This window comes from Myiozetetes cayanensis, unplaced genomic scaffold (genome assembly GCF_022539395.1).
Source record: "Myiozetetes cayanensis isolate MyiCay16 unplaced genomic scaffold, myiCay2020 scf6-25, whole genome shotgun sequence".
NCBI classification, from domain to species: Eukaryota; Metazoa; Chordata; class Aves; order Passeriformes; family Tyrannidae; genus Myiozetetes; species Myiozetetes cayanensis.
In genome coordinates, this window is record NW_026087853.1 from 40,352,294 (window position 1) to 40,365,657 (window position 13,364).

Below are 13,364 nucleotides of genomic sequence, written 5' to 3' on the forward strand. Positions count from 1 at the left end.
CTGAAACATTTTCTCCCCACAAACTTTGAGATCTGGACTATTTCACAGCACTTACATTTAAAACCAAAATACTTATAAGAAAACAAATTTCACCAAATATCAAGCATAATGTTTCATTCCAATTGTATTTATTTATTCCTTTTCTATTTGAAAGAAATATTTCTATTTTCCTTGCGAAAAAAGAGAGAGAATAGGGGAAGAAAAATACTTAAAAATGCTAACTACCTATCTTCACATATCGTTTATTTCAAAACTTTTCCAACAGCAGTTTATACTTTTTTTAGATATTGTATATTATTTTGCCTGTAGAAATATTATGATTTAGATTTTTTCATTTTCAAATGTTACAGAACAACATTATAGCCTTTAGAGACTTCTAATAATTTTTAATCTCTCTCTTTTTTTAAATACTACAAACATCCCATGTGATAAATGGAATTTACATTTCTCTCTTGTCTAAATTATCAGAGTTGAATCAACAATTCAAATCAGGAAGAACAAGTGATGTACCATAACACAGTAGCAAGTCCAACACTTTAACACAGCTCCTCTATCTATTGGTGTATAAAAAGCTTACACAAAGTATAAAATATCTCAGAAATACAGATTCTTTCCTGATCAGAGAATTTTATTTATAGATTAATTTGACATCACGGAATTGCATTTTTTCTCAAAAAGCATCCTATCTCTAGCTTTATGCCATTTACTGACTCTTGCTTAATTAACCAGCATGCTTTAAAAACAAGTCTTATTCCTTCAACTTAATCAAAACAGACTACTTTTAATTGCTACCACATCAAATATACTTTTCAACACAATAAAGCCACGTACATTTAGAAAGAACTATTTTTTTTTAGCCCTGTCTTTGACCAACCACAGATTTTAGCATCTACTTCCAATTTATTAGCTACTCTAATATGAGGCGAACTGAAACACACACCATGGCTCACAAATACATCAATCTTTCTATAATATCCTATCATTTGCATCTTTTAATGGGAAAATCCAGTATACCACTGCAAGCACTGCTGTTCTCCTGCAACTGACTGGACTTCAGAAGGACTTGGCATTAACCTCCCTCCCTCACAATACTTTGCCTCCTCACCTCTCTCAAACTAAACCAAAAATATTTGTGTTTGCCTGAAATGTCAATAAACTCCAAAATCTAAAAGGCCAAAAGGTCAGGTATTATTTAATCTGAACAGAAAAGTTATTTTCTCTCTACATCAAAAGCTGTCAGTAACAGCACCTTACCTGAGAAATGATGCTCGTTTCCCTTGGATGTCTGTCCTTCTGTCCAGAACAGGGGCTGTGACGGGCTCCCTATAAATGTAAGAGAGAATAGATTAAAATTATTGTATGCCTGGACACATTTTTGCACGTTCAAGTTATGTGACCCTCACAAAGCTTTGCATCTCTTGGTTCTGAAAAGCATTAAAAAACTCCTATTGCATTCTAATAAGAGTCCTCAAAATTGGTTTTGATAAGTCAGGTGCACATGCCAAAAATTACCTCTATACGTGGTCAGTTGAAGTACCAGATTCTCCCGACCTGGTTTTCAGTTCTTAGAGGCCTGTATACCACAGTATTAAAACGTATTAAACTGTATACCACTACATGTTCCATCTCATTAGCAACATTTAACTGCAAGTGGCATGATCTTACATTGAAAAAGAAAAAAATAATTTATTTTACATACACTGAAAATTTTTTTTTACGCCATTTACATGAGAGACAGAGTCCTGAGGTATTTCTTTCCACGGCAACTTTTCCCTTCTCTGCTTTAAAAGCTAAATACCTTCCCAGATAAATATGGTGTCTGCTTTACCAATTTTTCTGTGATTTGTGTTATTTTGTACTTATTTGTGATGCTGCAGAATTTCCATAGGCCTGTAGTTTTGAGACTTCTACCTTGTCCCTTCACATGCAAGGAAGATACCAGCTAAAATCACCGTCTGTACACTGTTCCCCCCCCCTTTTTCCCTCTATACTTTTTCAGACAAATGTGAAAGGGAAAAAAGTTCAAGATAATGAGTACTAATTCAGTGGGCTAAATTTAAAAAAAAACCCTTGCTTGAGTTTGTCATTTATTAAGCATTATCAATGTAAATCATGGTCAGAAAGCCTCAGCACTGTAGGGTGTAGTATTTATGACTAAACTGCCTTTAAAAAAAACCAACCAAACAAACCAAAACACCTGCCATCTCTTACCCTTCTCCTTCCACATATTTTACCCTCCTCATACTGCTTAGATCTACAGTGGACTCTTGCCGCACATGTATTTTTCCACCCAATTTCCTACACAATGACAAATGTGAAACAAGGGAGAATTTTGCACAATGTTAACTTATCTAAACCACTTATTTTCTCCATTCTCCCTTTTTCTCCATGACTCTCAATGCTTTTTTTTTTACCCTCTGGTGTTGTTTTGTTTGGTATTTGCCCACTTTTCTGTACATTTGTCTCGTTCTGATCATACCAGACGGGGCAAGAAGAACTGTCTGTCTGTCTCTCCCTTTTGCTACACTGCATCTCCTTTTTTAGTGTTTTACAGCTTAAACACAATCTACAGTCATTTTCATATATTTTTAAAGATACTTTTTCTTTCCCTTCTCTAGAAACTTGCTGATTACAGTCCCCAATACTTTTGCAAAGCAAGGTCAATCCTGTCTTGCTCTAGCACATGCTCCTATCAGCATGTTCAGTGTACATGACTTTCAAGCCTGTGATGCAATGCATGAAAAAGGAAAATGCATGGAAAAGAAAAGGGGGTAACATGTATAGATGCCCCTAAACATCATAAATTAAAAAACCAGACATTTTTAATTGGTTCTGACTTTTTAAAGAGATACCATCATAAGAAAACATCTGTCTTAGGGGAAATCTTTATCTAGACTGCTAGCAACACTTTCACACGCTAATAAAAGTAAAGAAAATTTTATAATTCAAATTTACTGTTTAGCATCACAGTTAAGGATTTACTTTTCTGCATTTTACTCAGCCTGGGGAATGAGAGTCGCCTGTTGGTTTCACTTTTGTTCTCAGCTAGTTTCACTTTCATGCACTGGCAGAATCTTTTATATTTTTGGTTCAGCAATGTTAAAGATGACATTTACATCTTTAAACAATCCTCCTTACACTTTTAATACAAACAATTCATGTCCATCTACTTCCCAGGCCACTAGGAAAAAATTATTTGGGGGCCTAAATATAAAGGGTAGCATACTTCTAAAGGAGCAGCTTTCATCTGTCTCATGTTGGGTTGTAGTCTGCTCCTTCTTTCCCTGAAATCAATAGGAAATGTGCCATTCACTTCACTGACATCAGGATCAGGCCTCTGGGTCTGTAATCTGCAACAAAAGAATGCCAAATGCAGACCCATATATTCCTTATAACGTACAATATTTGCCTTCAATTATTTTCCTATGCAAACTCGAGGTAAAAAAAAAATCAGTTCCTGCATTTACCTCTCTGTATACTTTTAAATTAGTGATAAATACCCTTCTTGACATAGGCCATGGGAAATTAGAGGGCATCTGTTCACTTTGCGGGGTTTTCATGGGGAGGGAAACACTCTGTCTCCCTGCTACCAATTGTGAATAACTCTTTCTCGTCCTTGTGCCAAGCACAATCAATAAGAAACACTCCAGCCCGTACAGAACCGTTACTGTCTTGCACCAGGACCTTGTCTAACCAAAGTTTCCAAAGCTTACACTTGCGTAACCCTCATTTTTTCAGAATACACCGCAATGCTTTTAGCAACTATAAGCTATCAACAGCAGGGGGAAAAAATGGCTTCCATTTATATTTTCCAAACCTGTATGTACCCTTTTACATTACCTTCCCTCTCTATGGTATAGACTCCGAAACGCAGTTATGAACTCACACATATGTGTAGGCTGGCCCATATACATACAGTGAAATCCTCCTCTAGCTACCAAAGCACTGCAGCTTCTGCCTTTGTAGACACAATGGCCTCTGAGACATTGAGACTTAAAGGAAGGACTTGGGGGTTTATAGGAGCCATGCAACAATCACTTTTTCAACTTTTTTCCTAGAAATTCTGTGTCCCACAAGCACACACAGAAATTGTCCCTAGCTGCTTACAGAAATTATAGTCAGGTTTATATGCAAAAGTTAAATATTAAAAGCTCACCTATGCAACTCCTGTGAGAATACTTATATCACAGTTTTATTTACACTACTGTTTTATTTCACCATATGAAATGTGAATAAAAACATGGAATTTCATTGTGATCATGTACCCATCACTTCAGAGACACACACTTTTTTATCCAAGTAGTCTGTGCTACTATGTATTTGACACATCACACATCTAGACATGAGCAGCTTCCACAGAATGATATAGCACATGTTCCTGTTTTCTCTTTTCCCGAATGCAACTACCCAGGAGTAACTGCTCTCTCAAATAATTTGTCTCTGCCTTCCTTCTCAACCACCACTTCTCCTCTCCTTTTCCCAGAAGACATCTCTTGTGTTTCCAAGGCCAGTTCAACATGAGACATACACACACTTTATTTCAAGCATACAGATATGGCCCCTGTGTTCAGTGGGGTTATTCACTCACTCAGGTCAACCACACCTTAAAGGTTTCAGTGCTATGCACAGACAGACCACTATAATCCCTTGGGTCACAGAAAACAGAGTTTACCAGAAAGCATGATCGCAACTCCAGCTTTGACATACTCCTGTCTACGGAGTATACACACTGCATCTACGTCCCAGGGTAGCCACATTCCTCCTCAGCGCCAAAATTCACTCTTTCATAACTGCAATGTCTAAGACTCGTTTGTCCCTAATTTCCTAATATCCAACCATGCTGTTGATAGAGTGTTTTGGTGGAAATTAGCTATTACACAGATTTTACACCAGGCTTTCACCCAGAGCTGCATTTCACCCAGTAATAAAGTATCCTGAGAGAAAGACTTTGCTACTGGTAGCTCTTCCCACATTAGCTTTCAGGGCAAAGACCCTGAATTGTATCAATTTCTTTAATATATGATGAAGCTTAACTAAAGTGGACACTCATGAAACCAGCAAATATCCATTCATTAATACTGGTGAAATGAGAGAAATAATTACAGGAAATACAATGGCCTGTTTCAAAATGGTTCCTTTAAAGGACGTGATTCATAACTTAGCCTTGCTCTTAAATGCTGTTCTTGGTACCCTTGTAGAAATTACTTCCTTCTAGAGATTGTGCCTTATATTTTATCTGACTTTTATCACAGAATCACAGAATACGCCGAGTTGGAAGGGACCCACAATGATCACTGAGTCCAGTTCCTGGGCCTGCACAGGACCATCCCCAAGAGTCACAACATGTGCCTAAGGGTATCGTCCAAACACTTCCTGAGCTCTGCCAGGCTTGGTGTTGTGACCACTTCCCTGGGAAGCCTGTTCCAGTGGCCAACCACCCTCCAGGTGAAGAACCTCTTTCTAATACCCAACCTAAACAACCCCTCACACAACTTCAGGCCATTCTGTTGGATCCTGTCACTGGTCACCACAGAGAAGACATCAATGCCTGCTCCTCATCCTCCCCCATGAGGAAGCTGTAGACTGCAATGAGGTCTCTCCTCAGTCTCCTCTTCTCCAAGCTGAACAGACCAAGTGACCTCAGCCGCTCCTTATGCAGCTTCCCCTCAAGGCCCTTCACCATCTTCTTTGCCCTCTCTAATAGCTTAATTATGACACTCTCTAATAGTTTAATATCTTTCCTATATTATGGTGCCAAAAACTGCCACAACATTCAAGGTGAGGCCACACCAGTGCAGAGCAGGGCAGAACAATCTCCTTCCTTGCCCAGCTGGTGATGCCATGCCTGATGCTCCCCAGGACATGGTTGGCCCTCCTGGCTGCCAGGGCACTGCTGACTCATATTCAACTTGCCATTAACCATGATCCCCAGGTCCCTTTCCACGACATTATGGAAATATAAATAAATTTATATAAATATTTGCTATACATTTTTGTGTTTCTTAAACTAACCAGATAATTTTAGCTGTGTAACTGCCATTTGACTTTTGTCTTCCAATATTAAGGATATTAAGGCCTCACAGCAAGGATTATCAATGAACCCTTCAAAATACTATGAGTATGGTAGAGAGGTAGAAAACAGTTACATGGGAAAGATGATAGAAAGAGGGTTGTTCTTTCAAAGATACTTAATGTTATACTAATTCCTGAAGTCAAAGAAGGGAACTCCCCAGGAGATGCCTTTCTTAGCCATGCCAGCAGTCCCTCCTTGGGGTTTCTACTGGTTTGCAGCCCTCATCTGACAGGTCCTACTGCAGTACAAGAGGTTATCACAAGAACAGTCTGCTCCTCTCTCCTTTTCCCTTCTGGAAACACGGAGCGGAGCAACCATTAACAAATACTTGCTAATGTATTTGTCTTGGAAGGCACCAGGCATAACACCTGGTGCTATGTAATAGTCACATTATTCATAATCCTTGTAGTGGAGAGTAACTGTCATGACAGCTGGGTTAAACTGAGGAACAGAGATATGAACAGGTCAAATGGAGTCTGTGACAGGTGAGGAGAGCACAGCCTGGGATCACTGACTTTTCACCTCTCATTCTAGTTCAGTCTCAAATACACCAGACTTTAGCTGTCTTTACTTTTTCCTGGTCTTTTAAGCAGAGCCCTGATCCCAACTCAATGGGGCAGTCACATAGGAGAGACCAAAATGAGCACAGCAATAACCAGGCTAGCTCCTGGGGATGGGGATCCATAGAGAGCATCCCAGTAGTGTTGGGACCCCTACTTCTGCCTGCAAGCCAACAGCATCTTCCTGTTTGCACAAGAGAGATACAGTGAATATTACAACACATGTATTATAAACATTATCTGGACCTATTTTAAACAACCAATGGAACACAACCTCATAGCTTCCCAATACATAGCTTTCTTTTGCAACTTCTAGCTAAAGACCAGCTGATCAAGAGATCTAAAAGAATATACACACAACGTAGGGAAAAATACCTTCATTCCCCCCCCCCCTTAAATTTAAAGCAAATATACCAATATCAAAACCTCTGTCTACTAATCATATCCCTTACCAAGAATAATTCTGTTTGTAGAGAAACACAACAGAAAGATGGCTGTAACCCAGGTGATCATACAGACTTTGCATTGTCATGGAATTATGTAGGTCCTCTGCCACTATCAGCAGACCTTCACTACATCCAGTTTCAACAAAACTGGTTTCTGTTGTTTGCTAAAACTGTGCTGCTCAGGAATTCATCACCTGATGGGAACTTTGCTGAAGAAGTGTTTCTTGAACTGCAGGTTGCTAAAGGACATAACAATATATACAGTGTTTGAAAAAACGAAGTTTGTCAGCTGTATCTCAGTTTGGATATCTGGGGACTGAGAACTTCCTGCAAGCATCTGAGGTAGCCACTGAGCTACTAACTATCATGGCTTGCTGGCAGCAAGTCCAGTCTCCCTGAAAAAGTGAACAGGTGTTATTTAATATAGTTTATCAAACTTTCTGAATCTGTGACTTCCTTTTGATTCACCTCCTCATAAAGGACATAATGACATTGCACATACAAGATTGCAAAAAAGGAAGTGCATATTCTGCCTGTTAACAGGAAAAGGAACTGCATCACATATAGCTCCCTATGACATTAAAAAAAAAACCACATAAAGCTTTTCTTAATGATGGGAAGACTGGTGGAAAATTTATCAGACTTGATCAAATTAACAGCACATCATTTAGTGCTTTCCTTTTCCTTATATATTCAGTATCCTTCTACAATTACAAAACAGACCATGATCCTCATAGTCCAAAAGTATTAGTCCTTCTGAATGTGGATGAGTGGGAAGGAACTACACACCACTCATCTCAGCTGGAAGAAGTGCTCATCATGTCTAAAAATCCTGTGGACTCCGATTGTCTCAAGATGTATCATGACCTTGGTACCTGTCATTTATTTTGGCGTGCATGCAGACAGCCGATGAGTTTGCTCTCTTTCCCTCTTTTTGAAGGGCTTCAGCTATGAAAACCACTTATTGCCAAATAGCCTGTTTTCTTGTCCTCAGACCAGCTTTGTACGCTCCCAAGGTCCTTTTCCAACTGTAGCTTGGAGAAGGTGGTGGGCCATTTCTCCCCCAGCAAATCTTGATTAATATATTTTACTTTATATTCTACATATTCATACATATGTTCTACATTTCTACATTTTATCTGACATTCCAAGGCACCTAGGCAAATGGCATACATTTAACTCAGTTAATACTAAACTTCTTGCAAAAGATAAAAGACCCCTTACTTCTCCCACCCTCTTAACAAGCTAGCGTCATAAATAACACACTCTGGTCAAAAAAGTTTGGCTAGAAATTTGTGCTTTGTAGCATAATGAAGGTCAGAAACCATGTACTAGCAGGGGATGACCAGAACATCCATTTTTATGTTCAAGAGGACCATCCAAAAACATACTGTATCTAGTCCTGAAGAATGCACATTCATGGGTTGTAAACCAAGCTGTGTCCAGCTAATCTTGGACACACATCCCCTTCCTGGACTCCAAGTCAAGTCATTCCCAAATATCAAAACACACTTGTTAGCACTAAGAGAGTGGCTTTCCAATAGTGCAATTATGAGCATGATGTAACAATCTAAATGGGATTAAATAAAATCCAACAGACTTCCATAAAAGGAAAAATTCACTATTCTGGTTTCAGAAATATCACAGGTGTGATTTTGATCTTTTCCCCCCTTAAAAAAAAATTTAAAATGCTTTATAAAAATTACACTAATGATCCACAGATTTTTATGAAAAATGAAGCCCTGTCAGTCTTTCCCATGGATATTTCTTACTATCCTATATATGATTTTGTAGCACCTCAATATTAATGGTTTAACAATTCATTTAAAAAATTTATATTATTTATCTAAATAATTTAGAACTCTCGGTCACAACTAATAGCTAAATATTCTTCTCCAGTTGCCCAAACACAGTTAAAAATAACCAGAAACTAGGCAAAGGGACAGAAGAAGGGCCTGACATTTATCCACACATTGTCAATTTATTACAGACGCATCTGTAAACAGTGGCTATAGGCCCAAGCGCTTATTCCTGATCAAAGCAGTATGAAGCAGACACTTCCTATCTTCCTATAGGTTAAGGTCAGGTATTTCTGCTTAGGTTTTGTGTCTCTCACATTAATAGTATTGAAGCTGGTCTTACTGCGTTTTGTAAAGGGATCCAATGAGCTGCCGAGTATAAAGTCAAACAAAAGAGAGGGTTTGGGCAGATTAATTCAAACTTCACTTCTCAAATAAACAAAACATGGGAAGAACACTATTAATTGACACAACCCAGCTAAGAATATTTCATCTTTTGAATCTTCAGAGCTTGTATACCATACAGTCGAAGAGTATGACCCATACTTCACTATTGTTGCACATCTGTGTGCAACTAGTGAACTCTGAAATTTCAGAAAATGCATACAGGAAAAATTCTGAATTTTAAGTAAATTTGGAAAATGAGGCACATGTGGAACCCTTACACGTGGCAAGTGAATCTGTCAGCATCCACATGCTTTTTACCAGTTCTTAGTTTAAGGCAGCCATTAATACCTCCTAGCTTCATGTTACATTCCATCTCGTATGGGTAAGGAATAAATACACCAGCAGCTAGCTGACATATCATTTACTTTATATGGAGTCTGTTCTATATAACAGTATTTTTTCTTTAGGAGAAAAAAAATTAGCTATTTCTAAAGTTTCAGTTTCATTTAAGCAAACATATAGAATAATCAAAAAGTCGAAGCCATAAATATAGAATATGGTACACAAAAATATTCTGACAAATGCAGCCTCACTGAAACCAACTGCACTGTGCACTAGAATGTAGCCAAATAATTTTTACAAAAACACGCCTGACCCAAAATTTCTGGAGGACTTGGGTACTGCAGACGTGGAAGAGTCCCCATCCCAGAGCTGGGCAGCTCTGAGGGTAGGCAGGCCTGTGTTCCAGCTGCAAAGCTTAGCCTTAACCTCTGCCTCATCCTCATCTCAACCCCAGACTCCATTTCAGTATGGAGTCAGATTGTAGTACAACTAAGTCACTGCTATCACATGAGCCCAATGATCACTTACAAGCTTTTGGCTGGATTTATACAGATCAGACAGTCTGTATAATTTCACGTCTTTACATCTATGATTCCATATGAATTGAAATTTCATATCTTCAGTTCAGCAATTTACAAAGAAGTTTGGTGTTAACCCACTTAAATCCAGATACCCTTGTACTCTGACTGCTTTCCTTTTTGTTCAAATTAGATGCCCTTGTGCACATAGTACCATCTCATTTTAAATTCCTATGTCATGAAATACAGATTTGCTGCATTATTATAGCAGAAGAGTGGTGAAGATGATTTGAATGGTTGCTTTAAATCTTAAAAGCATGTCTGATAGTTTAAATAGCATTCTATATGGTAAGTATAATGACCAGTAAAGCTAAGAGTTAATAACTAAAATCACAATTTGCAACCTCTGATAAATATTGAGGCCAATTAATTGGATTTTTTTTCAGTTAAACAAATTATTGAATGCTATAATTTAGGGTAAGAAAAATGTACATTAGTAACAGCATGTCATTATTACCACAAGAATTTGTCTTATCAAAACAGAGGATTTTAAGTGAGTTGGGAAGTTACAGAATCACAGAATAACAGAATGGTTTGAGTTGTAAGAGACCTTGAAGATCATCTAGTTCCAAACCCCCTGCCCGTGGCAGATGAAATTATATTAATCTGAGTTCTATTTTTGCCCTCTACCATATTAACCAGGGAGAAAAAGGGAAAGGGAAAACTTAAAGTTAATTAAAGCTATATTAATTAATTAATTCTCATCCTGACAGGATGGATTTTTAGAGATCAGAAACCAAGCAATTGGGTCTTCTTGTTTGAAATATCTTAATGAAAACTGTGGCAAAAATACTAGAATTAGTAAATAGAATAGAAATCTGGATAACTGTAGCAGGAGACAAATATTAAATTTTTAATCTCTAATATATATACTCCTCTGGTTATAATATTACATCCACAAATGAGGATACTGCCTTGCCTAATCTGATACTATTATCAGCTAAGTTTTGAATGCAGGACTTTGTCTTATATTTATAGTGTCCTACAGGGAAAAAAAAATTAATATCAAATTATGTAATAAGAATTTATTGTAAAAGAATTTGCAGTTGAATATTCATCATTAGGAAATTTTAAATTAATGGATTACATTGAATTATCTTCCACACCTGCCTTACTGTAATGTGAAATATAGAAATATTTGAAAACTTTTTGGGAGACTTAAACCGGTAATATTTTGACCCTTTTGCAACTTTGGCATAATTTCTAGAGAGCAAAAAGATTACATAATTTATGTGGCAGGAGAACAAAACATTTTCAAAAACTAATAGAGTGATACATTTGTGAATTTATTCTGAAGAATTTACTATTCACTTCTAAAACTGTTCATTCAAAATAAAGAATGAAGCATATTACTAAGACATCAATTCAGTTTTCCGTATTTGGCTTACACTATGACTTACAGATTTCTCTTTTTAATTAATGAAATATTTAACAACGTAGTCATATTTAAGCTTATTAATATGTGTTTTAAAAGCGCATTATTTCATTGAAGCACATACAATTAGCAAATTCAAATTTAAGGTAGTATCTCCGAGAAAATTGTAGTCAAATAAGTTGGACTTTGTTCCTGACATTTATATTTATGTGCTGCTGCTACATTGAGCCAACTCTGAGCTTGCTCCCACTTCATACCATACTATACCTACCTTCCACTTAGTTAGTAAAGTCTAGCTTATTGTCCTTATTATAGCACTAATATGGCCATAAACAGATGCCCATTGATTTAGAAGTTATGTGGAAATAATTCTTTTCCTTTAAAAAAAATCACTTGTGTAGTGTTCATGTCTCCACTGATCAAATATATGCAGTTATTCTTTTCCAAGGTAAACATTTAGGTTTACTTAGTACGTGAAAACATAATTTTTTAATGTAGTTTCAGTTAAATTTAAGGAGCTGACCAGACCTTTGAAAATCTAAGTTCTGTGGTAGAACTCCCATCATGAATTTTAATGGCATTCTTTGAATTTTAATACATTGCCAAAGAAAAAAAGCTGGTTTCCCTTCTTAAAAAAATTGCAGCAGACATTTAAAACATTTTTATTCAAATATTGGGGGTGGAGGTTCTTTTGTTTTTGTTCTTTTAAACTCCTTTCCTTCCAGGACTTTAAAACTTCATAAACTTGCTTATGCAAAATTAGTGCATGTCTCCTTCTGTCAGTAATTGCTCTTGATGTCAAAACAAAATCAATATTTATTCTTTATTATAAATTTCAAAAACAACGGGAGTATTGTGTTTATTATTCTGAAAACCATACATAGAAAAATCCTCCAAGAATATTAAGTAGAAACTGAAGAGAGAGGTTCCAGATACATGATCAATATGGGACTGTTAACATATGTTAATTATTACAAGTGCTATTATTTGGATAAAACTTCAGGTAGGACATTTATCTAACTCATTGTTCTACTAAATAAGTCCCAGTTAAATTCATAAACAAGTATGATGTAGCCCTCTCTGCTCAGTCAGTTTAATGAAATATGAACTATCTATAAATAAAAATATTTTATACTAAGAAGATTTATAAATAACCTATACATATTAGGCAAGAAAAAAAAAATCAAACCACATTTAAAGGTTTAGAAACATTTTTCAGGTTTTTAAGGAAGATTTGAAACAGATTCTTTTAATCTCCATTTGTTTTCATTGCTAACTACTTAAAAGCCTTAAGAAAGAACAAACCCCCCACTAAGATTCAACAATGCAAATTAATGTTCCTAATAACTGTATCTACATCCACATGTTTTGTTAATTATTATGTACAGTATTCAGTTAAAAAGGCTGTATTCTAGCTGCAGTCAGTTATAAGTAAGATAATATTATAAAACTTTCAAAAAGCTTCTCACATAAATAAACTTTTAAAAACCTGTTCAAATAATTTCCCATTAATAATTTCAAAGTAAAAAATCTGCTTCAGGAGAAGGAACATTTGGGAATTATGACTGAATTTACCTTTTTTTTCTGCTTCTCTGTAGAACAATCAATAGCAATTTTTGAAAAGGAGGAAAACCATAACTTTTTAATAGAAATATATTCAGTAGGGATGAATAATGATTCTAACAATTTTAAGTCATATGAATTAGTATGAAATATAGGAATTCATAAGATAGTGATGAACCCAAACTGACTTAGGCTTACTCTTGCCCCTATCAAAGTATTTTCTCTTTGTACTAACTCTAAG

General features: G+C 36.4%; 1 long non-coding RNA gene across 9 annotated transcripts in view; it reads right to left on the bottom strand.

Annotated features, from left to right (window-relative positions):
• Positions 1-13,364, bottom strand: part of LOC126651291 (uncharacterized) — a 76,143-nt gene that overhangs the window by 12,472 nt on the left and 50,307 nt on the right. For all 9 annotated transcript variants that reach the window (XR_007631618.1, XR_007631614.1, XR_007631613.1 and 6 more), the window contains one exon: positions 1,255-1,323. This is a non-coding gene — a long non-coding RNA (uncharacterized LOC126651291). The remainder of the gene's footprint in view (positions 1-1,254; positions 1,324-13,364) is intronic.